The sequence below is a fragment of the Oncorhynchus keta genome, chromosome 27 (genome assembly GCF_023373465.1).
Source record: "Oncorhynchus keta strain PuntledgeMale-10-30-2019 chromosome 27, Oket_V2, whole genome shotgun sequence".
NCBI lineage: Eukaryota > Metazoa > Chordata > Actinopteri > Salmoniformes > Salmonidae > Oncorhynchus > Oncorhynchus keta.
The window spans coordinates 5,452,687-5,467,686 of NC_068447.1; the positions used below are offsets into that span (position 1 = coordinate 5,452,687).

The 15,000-nt window shown below is 42.8% G+C and overlaps 1 protein-coding gene and 2 long non-coding RNA genes across 14 annotated transcripts in view; 2 read left to right on the top strand and 1 right to left on the bottom strand.

Moving 5' to 3' along the window:
* The window catches only part of lama5 (laminin, alpha 5), a 418,234-nt gene that overhangs the window by 35,768 nt on the left and 367,466 nt on the right, over window positions 1-15,000 (top strand). The window lies entirely within an intron of this gene.
* Window positions 2,510-5,190, top strand: LOC127912376 (uncharacterized). Of its 9 annotated transcripts, XR_008082131.1 has the most exons (5): window positions 2,510-2,844; window positions 3,888-4,031; window positions 4,078-4,169; window positions 4,400-5,003; window positions 5,096-5,141. It is a non-coding gene; the product is annotated as an uncharacterized LOC127912376 (long non-coding RNA). The 9 variants fall into 9 exon arrangements; XR_008082126.1 differs by having other exon boundaries at window positions 4,400-5,190; XR_008082129.1 differs by having other exon boundaries at window positions 3,888-3,979; window positions 4,032-4,169; window positions 4,400-5,190.
* Window positions 6,223-6,949, bottom strand: LOC127912377 (uncharacterized). The gene is made up of 4 exons (XR_008082135.1): window positions 6,921-6,949; window positions 6,792-6,835; window positions 6,399-6,706; window positions 6,223-6,332 (listed from the first exon to the last, which is right to left on the bottom strand). It is a non-coding gene; the product is annotated as an uncharacterized LOC127912377 (long non-coding RNA).

The following is a 15,000-nucleotide window of genomic DNA, read 5'->3' on the forward strand; positions in this document are numbered from 1 at the left end:
CCAACAGCCATTAACCAACAGCCCTTAACCAACAGCCCTTAACCAACAGCCATTAACCAACAGCCCTTAACCAACAGCCATTAACCAACAGCCATTAACCAACAGCCCTTAACCAACAGCCCTTAACCAACAGCCATTAACCAACAGCCATTAACCAACAGCCCTTAACCAACAGCCCTTAACCAACAGCCATTAACCAACAGCCCTTAACCAACAGCCCTTAACCAACAGCCCTTAACCAACAGCCCTTAACCAACAGCCCTTAACCAACAGCCATTAACCAACAGCCCTTAACCAACAGCCCTTAACCAACAGCCCTTAACCAACAGCCCTTAACCAACAGCCCTTAACCAACAGCCCTTAACCAACAGCCCTTAACCAACAGCCATTAACCAACAGCCCTTAACCAACAGCCCTTAACCAACAGCCCTTAACCAACAGCCCTTAACCAACAGCCCTTAACCAACAGCCCTTAACCAACAGCCCTTAACCAACAGCCCTTAACCAACAGCCATTAACCAACAGCCCTTAACCAACAGCCCTTAACCAACAGCCCTTAACCAACAGCCCTTAACCAACAGCCCTTAACCAACAGCCCTTAACCAGCAGCCCTTAACCAACAGCCCTTAACCAACAGCCATTAACCCCTTAACCAACAGCCCTTAACCAACAGCCCTTAACCAACAGCCCTTAACCAACAGCCAACAGCCATTAACCAACAGCCCTTAACCAACAGCCCTTAACCAACAGCCCTTAACCAACAGCCATTAACCAACAGCCATTAACCAACAGCCCTTAACCAACAGCCCTTAACCAACAGCCCTTAACCAACAGCCCTTAACCAACAGCCCTTAACCAACAGCCCTTAACCAACAGCCCTAACCAACAGCCCTTAACCAACAGCCCTTAACCAACAGCCATTAACCAACAGCCATTAACCAACAGCCCTTAACCAACAGCCCTTAACCAACAGCCCTTAACCAACAGCCATTAACCAACAGCCCTTAACCAACAGCCCTTAACCAACAGCCCTTAACCAACAGCCATTAACCAACAGCCCTTAACCAACAGCCCTTAACCAACAGCCCTTAACCAACAGCCCTTAACCAACAGCCATTAACCAACAGCCCTTAACCAACAGCCATTAACCAACAGCCCTTAACCAACAGCCCTTAACCAACAGCCATTAACCAACAGCCCTTAACCAACAGCCCTTAACCAACAGCCCTTAACCAACAGCCCTTAACCAACAGCCGTTAACCAACAGCCCTTAACCAACAGCCGTTAACGAACAGCCCTTAACCAACAGCCATTAACCAACAGCCCTTAACCAACAGCCCTTAACCAACAGCCATTAACCAACAGCCCTTAACCAACAGCCCTTAACCAACAGCCATTAACCAACAGCCCTTAACCAACAGCCCTTAACCAACAGCCCTTAACCAACAGCCATTAACCAACAGCCCTTAACCAACAGCCCTTAACCAACAGCCATTAACCAACAGCTCTTAACCAACAGCCCTTAACCAACAGCCATTAACCAACAGCCCTTAACCAACAGCCCTTAACCAACAGCCCTTAACCAACAGCCCTTAACCAACAGCCCTTAACCAACAGCCCTTAACCAACAGCCATTAACCAACAGCCCTTAACCAACAGCCCTTAACCAACAGCCCTTAACCAACAGCCATTAACCAACAGCCCTTAACCAACAGCCATTAACCAACAGCTCTTAACCAACAGCCCTTAACCAACAGCCATTAACCAACAGCCCTTAACCAACAGCCCTTAACCAACAGCCCTTAACCAACAGCCCTTAACCAACAGCCCTTAACCAACAGCCCTTAACCAACAGCCCTTAACCAACAGCCATTAACCAACAGCCCTTAACCAACAGCCCTTAACCAACAGCCATTAACCAACAGCCCTTAACCAACAGCCCTTAACCAACAGCCCTTAACCAACAGCCATTAACCAACAGCCCTTAACCAACAGCCCTTAACCAACAGCCATTAACCAACAGCCATTAACCAACAGCCCTTAACCAACAGCCATTAACCAACAGCCCTTAACCAACAGCCCTTAACCAACAGCCCTTAACCAACAGCCCTTAACCAACAGCCCTTAACCAACAATGCAGTTGAAAGAAAAATGTAGTTACTTTACTAATTAAAGTGGAAAAAAAGGGGGAGAAGTCGGTTTTCTCCTCTCCCCCTCTCTTTCCCTCCCTCTCCCCCTCTCTCTCTCCCTCCCTCTCTCTCTCCCTCCCTCTCCCCTCTCTCTCTCCCTCTCCCTCTCTCTGTCTCTCTCCCTCCCTCCTCCCCCTCTCTCTCTCTCTCTCTCTCTCTCTCTCTCTCTCTCTCTCTCTCCCTCCCTCTCCCTCTCCCTCTCCCTCTCCTCTCCCTCTCCCTCTCCCTCTCCCTCTCTCTCTCTCTCTCTCTCCTCCCTCTCTTAGTCTTATCCAGAGTGACTTATAGTCTTATCCAGTGTGCCTAATAGTCTTATCCAGAGGGACTTAGAGTTAGGCCATTTATCCCAAGATAGTAGTTAGTATATTCAGATAGCTAGGTGAGACAACCACATATCACAGTAGTTAGTATATTCAGATAGCTAGGTGGGACAACCACATATCACAGTAGTTAGTATATTCAGATAGCTAGGTGGGACAACCACATATCACAGTAGTTAGTATATTCAGATAGCTAGGTGGGACAACCACATATCACAGTAGTTAGTATATTCAGATAGCTAGGTGAGACAACCACATATCACAGTAGTTAGTATATTCAGATAGCTAGGTGAGACAACCACATATCACAGTAGTTAGTATATTCAGATAGCTAGGTGAGACAACCACATATCACAGTAGTTAGTATGTTCAGATAGCTGGGTGAGACAACCACATATCACAGTAGTTAGTATATTCAGATAGCTAGGTGAGACAACCACATATCACAGTAGTTAGTATATTCAGATAGCTAGGTGGGACAACCACATATCACAGTACATTTACATTTAAGTCATTTAGGAGACGCTCTTATCCAGAGCGACTTACAAATTGGTGCATACACCTTATGACATCCAGTGGAACAGCCACTTACAATAGTGCATCTAAATCTTTTTAGGGGGGTGAGAAGGATTACTTACCCTATCCTAGGTATTCCTTGAAGAGGTGGGGTTTCAGGTGTCTCCGGAAGGTGGTGATTGACTCCGCTGTCCTGGCGTCGTGAGGAAGTTTGTTCCACCATTGGGGGCCAGAGCAGCGAACAGTTTTGACTGGGCTGAGCGGGAACTGTACTTCCTCAGTGGTAGGGAGGCGAGCAGGCCAGAGGTGGATGAACGCAGTGCCCTTGTTTGGGTGTAGGGCCTGATCAGAGCCTGGAGGTACTGAGGTGCCGTTCCCCTCACAGCTCCGTAGGCAAGCACCATGGTCTTGTAGCGGATGCGAGCTTCAACTGGAAGCCAGTGGAGAGAGCGGAGGAGCGGGGTGACGTGAGAGAACTTGGGAAGGTTGAACACCAGACGGGCTGCGGCGTTCTGGATGAGTTGTAGGGGTTTAATTGCACAGGCAGGGAGCCCAGCCAAAAGCGAGTTGCAGTAATCAAGACGGGAGATGACAAGTGCCTGGATTAGGACCTGCGCCGCTTCCTGTGTGAGGCAGGGTCGTACTCTGCGGATGTTGTGGAGCATGAACCTACAGGAACGGGACACCGCCTTGATGTTAGTTGAGAACGACAGGGTGTTGTCCAGGATCACGCCAAGGTTCTTAGCGCTCTGGGAGGAGGACACAATGGAGTTGTCAACCGTGATGGCGAGATCATGGAACGGGCAGTCCTTCCCCGGGAGGAAGAGGAGCTCCGTAGTAGTTAGTATATTCAGATAGCTAGGTGGGACAACCACATATCACAGTAGTTAGTATATTCAGATAGCTGGGTGGGACAACCACATATCACAGTAGTTAGTATATTCAGATAGCTAGGTGGGACAACCACATATCACAGTAGTTAGTATATTCATCTTCAGATAGCTAGGTGAGACAACCACATATCACAGTAGTTAGTATATTCAGATAGCTAGGTGGGACAACCACATATCACAGTAGTTAGTATATTCAGATAGCTAGGTGAGACAACCACATATCACAGTAGTTAGTATATTCAGATAGCTAGGTGAGACAACCACATATCACAGTAGTTAGTATATTCAGATAGCTAGGTGGGACAACCACATATCACAGTAGTTAGTATATTCAGATAGCTGGGTGGGACAACCACATATCACAGTAGTTAGTATATTCAGATAGCTGGGTAGGACAACCACATATCACAGTAGTTAGTATATTCAGATAGCTAGGTGGGACAACCACATATCACAGTAGTTAGTATATTCAGATAGCTAGGTGGGACAACCACATATCACAGTAGTTAGTATATTCAGATAGCTAGGTGAGACAACCACATATCACAGTAGTTAGTATATTCAGATAGCTAGGTGGGACAACCACATATCACAGTAGTTAGTATATTCAGATAGCTGGGTGGGACAACCACATATCACAGTAGTTAGTATATTCATCTTCAGATAGCTAGGTGAGACAACCACATATCACAGTAGTTAGTATATTCAGATAGCTAGGTGGGACAACCACATATCACAGTAGTTAGTATATTCAGATAGCTAGGTGGGACAACCACATATCACAGTAGTTAGTATATTCAGATAGCTAGGTGGGACAACCACATATCACAGTAGTTAGTATATTCAGATAGCTGGGTGGGACAACCACATATCACAGTAGTTAGTATATTCAGATAGCTGGGTGGGACAACCACATATCACAGTAGTTAGTATATTCAGATAGCTAGGTGAGACAACCACATATCACAGTAGTTAGTATATTCAGATAGCTAGGTGGGACAACCACATATCACAGTAGTTAGTATATTCAGATAGCTAGGTGGGACAACCACATATCACAGTAGTTAGTATATTCAGATAGCTAGGTGGGACAACCACATATCACAGTAGTTAGTATATTCAGATAGCTGGGTGGGACAACCACATATCACAGTAGTTAGTATATTCAGATAGCTAGGTGAGACAACCACATATCACAGTAGTTAGTATATTCAGATAGCTGGGTGGGACAACCATATCACAGTAGTTAGTATATTCAGATAGCTAGGTGGGACAACCATATCACAGTAGTTAGTATATTCAGATAGCTAGGTGGGACAACCACATATCACGGTCAAACATACAGGATACGAACAGCTAAACGATGGATAGTAGCGTTTTGCAACAAAACACATCTTAAATCTATGCATTAAGAATCTGAGAACAGTAATATTTTAAACACATATGAAGGTACCATAAGCAATCATTTCAGATAAAAACAGAACAAAGAAAAATGAAAACATGTTTTTACTGTCACGTGCAATGAAAGGTGCAGTGAAATGTGTTGTTTTCCAGGGTCAGCGATAGTGTTTTGACACTCCTGGCTACGTGCCTTGCTCAACGAGGCACATCGACAGATTTTTGCTTGGCAATTCAATGGGTATCCTTTCGGTTACTGACCCAACGCTCTACCCACTAGGTTACCTGCCTCTACACTCTACCCACTAGGCTACCTGCCTCTACACTCTACCCACTAGGCTACCTGCCTCTACACTCTACCCACTAGGCTACCTGCCTCTACACTCTACCCACTAGGCTACCTGCCGTCCCTACACTCTAACCACTAGGCTACCCTGCCGCCTCTGCGCTCTAACCACTAGGCTACCTGCCGTCCCTACACTCTAACCACTAGGCTACCTGCCGTCCCTACACTCTAACCACTAGGCTACCTGCCGTCCCTACACTCTACCCACTAGGCTACCTTGCTGCCCTCTAATATGACTGTCAGATAGATGGGAGTAGGATAGGATACTGTGTGTCCTCTATTCATTCTGCTAAATGGCATATATTATTATTATTATTATATTTATTCATTCTATTTCTATGTTCAGCATGTGATTATCGTAGCAGGTTAGGTGGGCATTTTCCCCCTAGCCCTAACCCTAGCTTTTTTTCTAACCTTAACCTAATTCTCCTAACCTGATACCTTAATTATCCTAACCTGCTACATTACTTCTCCTAACCTGCTACCTTAATTATCCTAACCTGCTACATTAGTTCTAACCTGCTACCTTAATTATCCTAACCTGCTACATTAGTTCTAACCTGCTACCTTAATTATCCTAACCTGCTACATTAGTTCTCCTAACCTGCTACCTTAATTATCCTAACCTGCTACATTAGTTCTCCTAACCTGCTACCTTAATTATCCTAACCTGCTACATTAGTTCTCCTAACCTGCTACCTTAATTATCCTAACCTGCTACATTAGTTCTCCTAACCTGCTACATTAGTTCTCCTAACCTGCTACCTTAATTATCCTAACCTGCTACATTAGTTCTCCTAACCTGCTACCTTAATTATCCTAACCTGCTACATTAGTTCTCCTAACCTGCTACCTTAATTATCCTAACCTGCTACATTAGTTCTCCTAACCTGCTACCTTAATTATCCTAACCTGCTACATTAGTTCTCCTAACCTGCTACCTTAATTATCCTAACCTGCTACATTAGTTCTCCTAACCTGCTACCTTAATTATCCTAACCTGCTACATTAGTTCTCCTAACCTGCTACCTTAATTATCCTAACCTGCTACATTAGTTCTAACCTGCTACCTTAATTATCCTAACCTGCTACATTAGTTCTCCTAACCTGCTACATTAATTATCCTAACCTGCTACATTAGTTCTCCTAACCTGCTACCTTAATTATCCTAACCTGCTACATTAGTTCTAACCTGCTACCTTAATTATCCTAACCTGCTACATTAGTTCTCCTAACCTGCTACCTTAGTTCTCCTAACCTGCTACATTAGTTCTCCTAACCTGCTACATTAGTTCTCCTAACCTGCTACGAAAAAGTCACTTCCAGTTGTAGCTGTGTTGAAGCGACATGTTAAAGAGTGTTTCTCTTCCCTGTTATTGGTTGATGGCAGCCCACAGCCCTGTTATTGGTTGAAGGCAGCCCACAGCCCTGTTATTGGTTGAAGGCAGCCCACAGCCCTGTTATTGGTTGAAGGCAGCCAATACAATAGTTTCAGAAAAGGAGTCACTTCCTGACATCTGTATTCAGATAGTTGTCGTCACCTCCAACGTTTCTATTTGTTCCTGTAGCCAATCACTCTCTTTCTGTCTCTTTTCTGTAGCCAATCACTCTCTTTCTGTCTCTTTTCTGTAGCCAATCACTCTCTTTCTGTCTCTTTTCTGTAGCCAATCACTCTCTTTCTGTCTCTTTTCTGTAGCCAATCACTCTCTTTCTGTCTCTTTTCTGTAGCCAATCACTCTCTTTCTGTCTCTTTTCTGTAGCCAATCACTCTCTTTCTGTCTCTTTTCTGTAGCCAATCACTCTCTTTCTGTCTCTTTTCTGTAGCCAATCACTTTCTTTCTGTCTCTTTTCTGTAGCCAATCACTCTCTTTCTGTCTCTTTTCTGTAGCCAATCACTCTCTTTCTGTCTCTTTTCTGTAGCCAATCACTCTCTTTCTGTCTCTTTTCTGTAGCCAATCACTTTCTTTCTGTCTCTTTTCTGTAGCCAATCACTCTCTTTCTGTCTCTTTTCTGTAGCCAATCACTCTCTTTCTGTCTCTTTTCTGTAGCCAATCACTCTCTTTCTGTCTCTTTTCTGGAGCCAATCACTTTCTTTCTGTCTCTTTTCTGTAGCCAATCACTCTCTTTCTGTCTCTTTTCTGTAGCCAATCACTCTCTTTTTCTGTCTCTTTTCTGTAGCCAATCACTCTCTTTCTGTCTCTTTTCTGTAGCCAATCACTCTCTTTCTGTCTCTTTTCTGTAGCCAATCACTCTCTTTCTGTCTCTTTTCTGTAGCCAATCACTCTCTTTCTGTCTCTTTTCTGTAGCCAATCACTCTCTTTCTGTCTCTTTTCTGTAGCCAATCACTCTCTTTCTGTCTCTTTTCTGTAGCCAATCACTCTCTTTCTGTCTCTTTTCTGTAGCCAATCACTCTCTTTCTGTCTCTTTTCTGTAGCCAATCACTCTCTTTCTGTCTCTTTTCTGTAGCCAATCACTCTCTTTCTGTCTCTTTTCTGTAGCCAATCACTCTCTTTCTGTCTCTTTTCTGTAGCCAATCACTCTCTTTCTGTCTCTTTTCTGTAGCCAATCACTCTCTTTCTGTCTCTTTTCTGTCTCTTTTCTGTAGCCAATCACTCTCTTTCTGTCTCTTTTCTGTAGCCAATCACTCTCTTTCTGTCTCTTTTCTGTAGCCAATCACTCTCTTTCTGTCTCTTTTCTGTAGCCAATCACTCTCTTTCTGTCTCTTTTCTGTAGCCAATCACTCTCTTTCTGTCTCTTTTCTGTAGCCAATCACTCTCTTTCTGTCTCTTTTCTGTAGCCAATCACTCTCTTTCTGTCTCTTTTCTGTAGCCAATCACTCTCTTTCTGTCTCTTTTCTGTAGCCAATCACTCTCTTTCTGTCTCTTTTCTGTAGCCAATCACTCTCTTTCTGTCTCTTTTCTGTAGCCAATCACTCTCTTTCTGTCTCTTTTCTGTAGCCAATCACTCTCTTTCTGTCTCTTTTCTGTAGCCAATCACTCTCTTTCTGTCTCTTTTCTGTAGCCAATCACTCTCTTTCTGTCTCTTTTCTGTAGCCAATCACTCTCTTTCTGTCTCTTTTCTGTAGCCAATCACTCTCTTTCTGTCTCTTTTCTGTAGCCAATCACTCTCTTTCTGTCTCTTTTCTGTCTCTTTTCTGTAGCCAATCACTCTCTTTCTGTCTCTTTTCTGTAGCCAATCACTCTCTTTCTGTCTCTTTTCTGTAGCCAATCACTCTCTTTCTGTCTCTTTTCTGTAGCCAATCACTCTCTTTCTGTCTCTTTTCTGTAGCCAATCACTCTCTTTCTGTCTCTTTTCTGTAGCCAATCACTCTCTTTCTGTCTCTTTTCTGTAGCCAATCACTCTCTTTCTGTCTCTTTTCTGTAGCCAATCACTCTCTTTCTGTCTCTTTTCTGTAGCCAATCACTCTCTTTCTGTCTCTTTTCTGTAGCCAATCACTCTCTTTCTGTCTCTTTTCTGTAGCCAATCACTCTCTTTCTGTCTCTTTTCTGGAGCCAATCACTCTCTTTCTGTCTCTTTTCTGTAGCCAATCACTCTCTTTCTGTCTCTTTTCTGTAGCCAATCACTCTCTTTCTGTCTCTTTTCTGTAGCCAATCACTCTCTTTCTGTCTCTTTTCTGTAGCCAATCACTCTCTTTCTGTCTCTTTTCTGGAGCCAATCACTCTCTTTCTGTCTCTTTTCTGTAGCCAATCACTTTCTTTCTGTCTCTTTTCTGTAGCCAATCACTCTCTTTCTGTCTCTTTTCTGTAGCCAATCACTCTCTTTCTGTCTCTTTTCTGTAGCCAATCACTCTCTTTCTGTCTCTTTTCTGTAGCCAATCACTCCCCTTTCTGTCTCTTTTCTGTAGCCAATCACTCTCTTTCTGTCTCTTTTTCTGTAGCCAATCACTCTTTCTGTCTTTCTGTCTCTCTTTCTGTCTCTTTTCTGTAGCTCAATCACTCTCTTTCTGTCTCTTTTCTGTAGCCAATCACTCTCTTTCTGTCTCTTTTCTGTAGCCAATCACTCTCTTTCTGTCTCTTTTCTGTAGCCAATCACTCTCTTTCTGTCTCTTTTCTGTAGCCAATCACTCTCTTTCTGTCTCTTTTCTGTAGCCAATCACTCTCTTTCTGTCTCTTTTCTGTAGCCAATCACTCTCTTTCTGTCTCTTTTCTGTAGCCAATCACTCTTTTCTGTCTCTTTTCTGTAGCCAATCACTCTCTTTCTGTCTCTTTTCTGTCTCTTTTCTGTAGCCAATCACTCTCTTTCTGTCTCTTTTCTGTAGCCAATCACTCTCTTTCTGTCTCTTTTCTGTAGCCAATCACTCTCTTTCTGTCTCTTTTCTGTAGCCAATCACTCTCTTTCTGTCTCTTTTCTGTAGCCAATCACTCTCTTTCTGTCTCTTTTCTGTAGCCAATCACTCTCTTTCTGTCTCTTTTCTGTAGCCAATCACTCTCTTTCTGTCTCTTTTCTGTAGCCAATCACTCTCTTTCTGTCTCTTTTCTGTAGCCAATCACTCTCTTTCTGTCTCTTTTCTGTAGCCAATCACTCTCTTTCTGTCTCTTTTCTGTAGCCAATCACTCTCTTTCTGTCTCTTTTCTGTAGCCAATCACTCTCTTTCTGTCTCTTTTCTGGAGCCAATCACTCTCTTTCTGTCTCTGTCTCTTTCTGTCTCTTTTCTGGAGCCAATCACTTTCTTTCTGTCTCTTTTCTGTAGCCAATCACTCTCTTTCTGTCTCTTTTCTGTAGCCAATCACTCTCTTTCTGTCTCTTTTCTGTAGCCAATCACTCTCTTTCTGTCTCTTTTCTGTAGCCAATCACTCTCTTTCTGTCTCTTTTCTGTAGCCAATCACTCTCTTTCTTTCTGTCTCTCTTTCTGTCTCTTTTCAATCACTCTCTTTCTGTCTCTTTTCTGTAGCCAATCACTCTCTTTCTGTCTCTTTTCTGTAGCCAATCACTCTCTTTCTGTCTCTTTTCTGTAGCCAATCACTCTCTTTCTGTCTCTTTTCTGTAGCCAATCACTCTCTTTCTGTCTCTTTTCTGTAGCCAATCACTCTCTTTCTGTCTCTTTTCTGTAGCCAATCACTCTCTTTCTGTCTCTTTTCTGTCACTCTCTTTCTGTCTCTTTTCTGGAATCACTCTCTTTCTGTCTCTTTTCTGTAGCCAATCACCAATCACTCTCTTTCTGTCTCTTTTCTGTAGCCAATCACTCTCTTTCTGTCTCTTTTCTGTAGCCAATCACTCTCTTTCTGTCTCTTTTCTGTCTCTTTTCTGTAGCCAATCACTCTCTTTCTGTCTCTTTTCTGTAGCCAATCACTCTCTTTCTGTCTCTTTTCTGTAGCCAATCACTCTCTTTCTGTCTCTTTTCTGTAGCCAATCACTCTCTTTCTGTCTCTTTTCTGTAGCCAATCACTCTCTTTCTGTCTCTTTTCTGTAGCCAATCACTCTCTTTCTGTCTCTTTTCTGTCAGCCAATCACTCTCTTTCTGTCTCTTTTCTGTAGCCAATCACTCTCTTTCTGTCTCTTTTCTGTAGCCAATCACTCTCTTTCTGTCTCTTTTCTGTAGCCAATCACTCTCTTTCTGTCTCTTTTCTGTAGCCAATCACTCTCTTTCTGTCTCTTTTCTGTAGCCAATCACTCTCTTTCTGTCTCTTTTCTGTAGCCAATCACTCTCTTTCTGTCTCTTTTCTGTAGCCAATCACTCTCTTTCTGTCTCTTTTCTGTAGCAAATCACTCTCTTTCTGTCTCTTTTCTGTAGCCAATCACTCTCTTTCTGTCTCTTTTCTGTAGCCAATCACTCTCTTTCTGTCTCTTTTCTGTAGCCAATCACTCTCTTTCTGTCTCTTTTCTGTAGCCAATCACTCTCTTTCTGTCTCTTTTCTGTAGCCAATCACTCTCTTTCTGTCTCTTTTCTGTAGCCAATCACTCTCTTTCTGTCTCTTTTCTGTAGCCAATCACTCTCTTTCTGTCTCTTTTCTGTAGCTCTTTTCTGTAAATCACTCTTTCTTCTCTTTTCTGTCTCACTCTCTTTCTGTCTCTTTTCTGGAGCCAATCACTTTCTTTCTGTCTCTTTTCTGGAGCCAATCACTTTCTTTCTGTCTCTTTTCTGTAGCTCTTTTCTGTAGCCAATCACTCTCTTTCTGTCTCTTTTCTGTAGCCAATCACTCTCTTTCTGTCTCTTTTCTGTAGCCAATCACTCTCTTTCTGTCTCTTTTCTGGAGCCAATCACTTTCTTTCTGTCTCTTTTCTGTAGCCAATCACTCTCTTTCTGTCTCTTTTCTGTAGCCAATCACTCTCTTTCTGTCTCTTTTCTGGAGCCAATCACTTTCTTTCTGTCTCTTTTCTGTAGCCAATCACTCTCTTTCTGTCTCTTTTCTGTAGCCAATCACTCTCTTTCTGTCTCTTTTCTGTAGCCAATCACTCTCTTTCTGTCTCTTTTCTGTAGCCAATCACTCTCTTTCTGTCTCTTTTCTGTAGCCAATCACTCTCTTTCTGTCTCTTTTCTGTAGCCAATCACTCTCTTTCTGTCTCTTTTCTGTAGCCAATCACTCTCTTTCTGTCTCTTTTCTGTAGCCAATCACTCTCTTTCTGTCTCTTTTCTGTAGCCAATCACTCTCTTTCTGTCTCTTTTCTGTAGCCAATCACTCTCTTTCTGTCTCTTTTCTGTAGCCAATCACTCTCTTTCTGTCTCTTTTCTGTAGCCAATCACTCTCTTTCTGTCTCTTTTCTGTAGCCAATCACTCTCTTTCTGTCTCTTTTCTGGAGCCAATCACTCTCTTTCTGTCTCTTTTCTGGAGCCAATCACTCTCTTTCTGTCTCTTTTCTGTAGCCAATCACTCTCTTTCTGTCTCTTTTCTGTCTCTTTTCTGAGCCAATCACTCTCTTTCTGTCTCTTTTCTGTAGCCAATCACTCTCTTTCTGTCTCTTTTCTGGAGCCAATCACTCTCTTTCTGTCTCTTTTCTGTAGCCAATCACTCTCTTTCTGTCTCTTTTCTGGAGCCAATCACTCTCTTTCTGTCTCTTTTCTGTAGCCAATCACTCTCTTTCTGTCTCTTTTCTGTAGCCAATCACTCTCTTTCTGTCTCTTTTCTGTAGCCAATCACTCTCTTTCTGTCTCTTTTCTGTAGCCAATCACTCTCTTTCTGTCTCTTTTCTGTCTCTTTTCTGCCAATCACTCTCTTTCTGTCTCTTTTCTGTAGCCAATCACTCCCTTTCTGTCTCTTTTCTGTAGCCAATCACTCTCTTTCTGTCTCTTTTCTGTAGCCAATCACTCTCTTTCTGTCTCTTTTCTGTAGCCAATCACTCTCTTTCTGTCTCTTTTCTGTAGCCAATCACTCTCTTTCTGTCTCTTTTCTGTAGCCAATCACTCTCTTTCTGTCTCTTTTCTGTAGCCAATCACTCTCTTTCTGTCTCTTTTCTGTAGCCAATCACTCTCTTTCTGTCTCTTTTCTGTAGCCAATCACTCTCTTTCTGTCTCTTTTCTGTAGCCAATCACTCTCTTTCTGTCTCTTTTCTGGAGCCAATCACTCTCTTTCTGTCTCTTTTCTGTAGCCAATCACTCTCTTTCTGTCTCTTTTCTGTAGCCAATCACTCTCTTTCTGTCTCTTTTCTGTAGCAAATCACTCTCTTTCTGTCTCTTTTCTGTAGCCAATCACTCTCTTTCTGTCTCTTTTCTGTAGCCAATCACTCTCTTTCTGTCTCTTTTCTGTAGCCAATCACTCTCTTTCTGTCTCTGTTCTGTAGCCAATCACTCTCTTTCTGTCTCTTTTCTGTAGCCAATCACTCTCTTTCTGTCTCTTTTCTGTAGCCAATCACTCTCTTTCTGTCTCTTTTCTGTAGCCAATCACTCTCTTTCTGTCTCTTTTCTGTAGCCAATCACTCTCTTTCTGTCTCTTTTCTGGAGCCAATCACTCTCTTTCTGTCTCTTTTCTGTAGCCAATCACTCTCTTTCTGTCTCTTTTCTGGAGCCAATCACTCTCTTTCTGTCTCTTTTCTGTAGCCAATCACTCTCTTTCTGTCTCTTTTCTGTAGCCAATCACTCTCTTTCTGTCTCTTTTCTGGAGCCAATCACTCTCTTTCTGTCTCTTTTCTGTAGCCAATCACTCTCTTTCTGTCTCTTTTCTGTAGCAATTCACTCTCTTTCTGTCTCTTTTCTGGAGCCAATCACTCTCTTTCTGTCTCTTTTCTGTAGCCAATCACTCTCTTTCTGTCTCTTTTCTGGAGCCAATCACTCTCTTTCTGTCTCTTTTCTGTAGCCAATCACTCTCTTTCTGTCTCTTTTCTGTAGCCAATCACTCTCTTTCTGTCTCTTTTCTGTAGCCAATCACTCTCTTTCTGTCTCTTTTCTGTAGCCAATCACTCTCTTTCTGTCTCTTTTCTGTAGCCAATCACTCTCTTTCTGTCTCTTTTCTGGAGCCAATCACTCTCTTTCTGTCTCTTTTCTGTAGCCAATCACTCTCTTTCTGTCTCTTTTCTGTAGCCAATCACTCTCTTTCTGTCTCTTTTCTGTAGCCAATCACTCTCTTTCTGTCTCTTTTCTGTAGCCAATCACTCTCTTTCTGTCTCTTTTCTGTAGCCAATCACTCCCTTTCTGTCTCTTTTCTGTAGCCAATCACTCTCTTTCTGTCTCTTTTCTGTAGCCAATCACTCCCTTTCTGTCTCTTTTCTGTAGCCAATCACTCCTTTCTGTCTCTTTTCTGTAGCCAATCACTCTCTTTCTGTCTCTTTTCTGTAGCCAATCACTCTCTTTCTGTCTCTTTTCTGTAGCCAATCACTCTCTTTCTGTCTCTTTTCTGTAGCCAATCACTCTCTTTCTGTCTCTTTTCTGTAGCCAATCACTCTCTTTCTGTCTCTTTTCTGTAGCCAATCACTCTCTTTCTGTCTCTTTTCTGTAGCCAATCACTCTCTTTCTGTCTCTTTTCTGTAGCCAATCACTCTCTTTCTGTCTCTTTTCTGTAGCCAATCACTCTCTTTCTGTCTCTTTTCTGTAGCCAATCACTCTCTTTCTGTCTCTTTTCTGTAGCCAATCACTCTCTTTCTGTCTCTTTTCTGTAGCCAATCACTCTCTTTCTGTCTCTTTTCTGTAGCCAATCACTCTCTTTCTGTCTCTTTTCTGTAGCCAATCACTCTCTTTCTGTCTCTTTTCTGTAGCCAATCACTCTCTTTCTGTCTCTTTTCTGTAGCCAATCACTCTCTTTCTGTCTCTTTTCTGTAGCCAATCACTCTCTTTCTGTCTCTTTTCTGGAGCCAATCACTCTCTTTCTGTCTCTTTTCTGGAGCCAATCACTCTCTTTCTGTCTCTTTTCTGTAGCCAATCACTCTCTTTCTGTCTCTTTTCTGGAGCC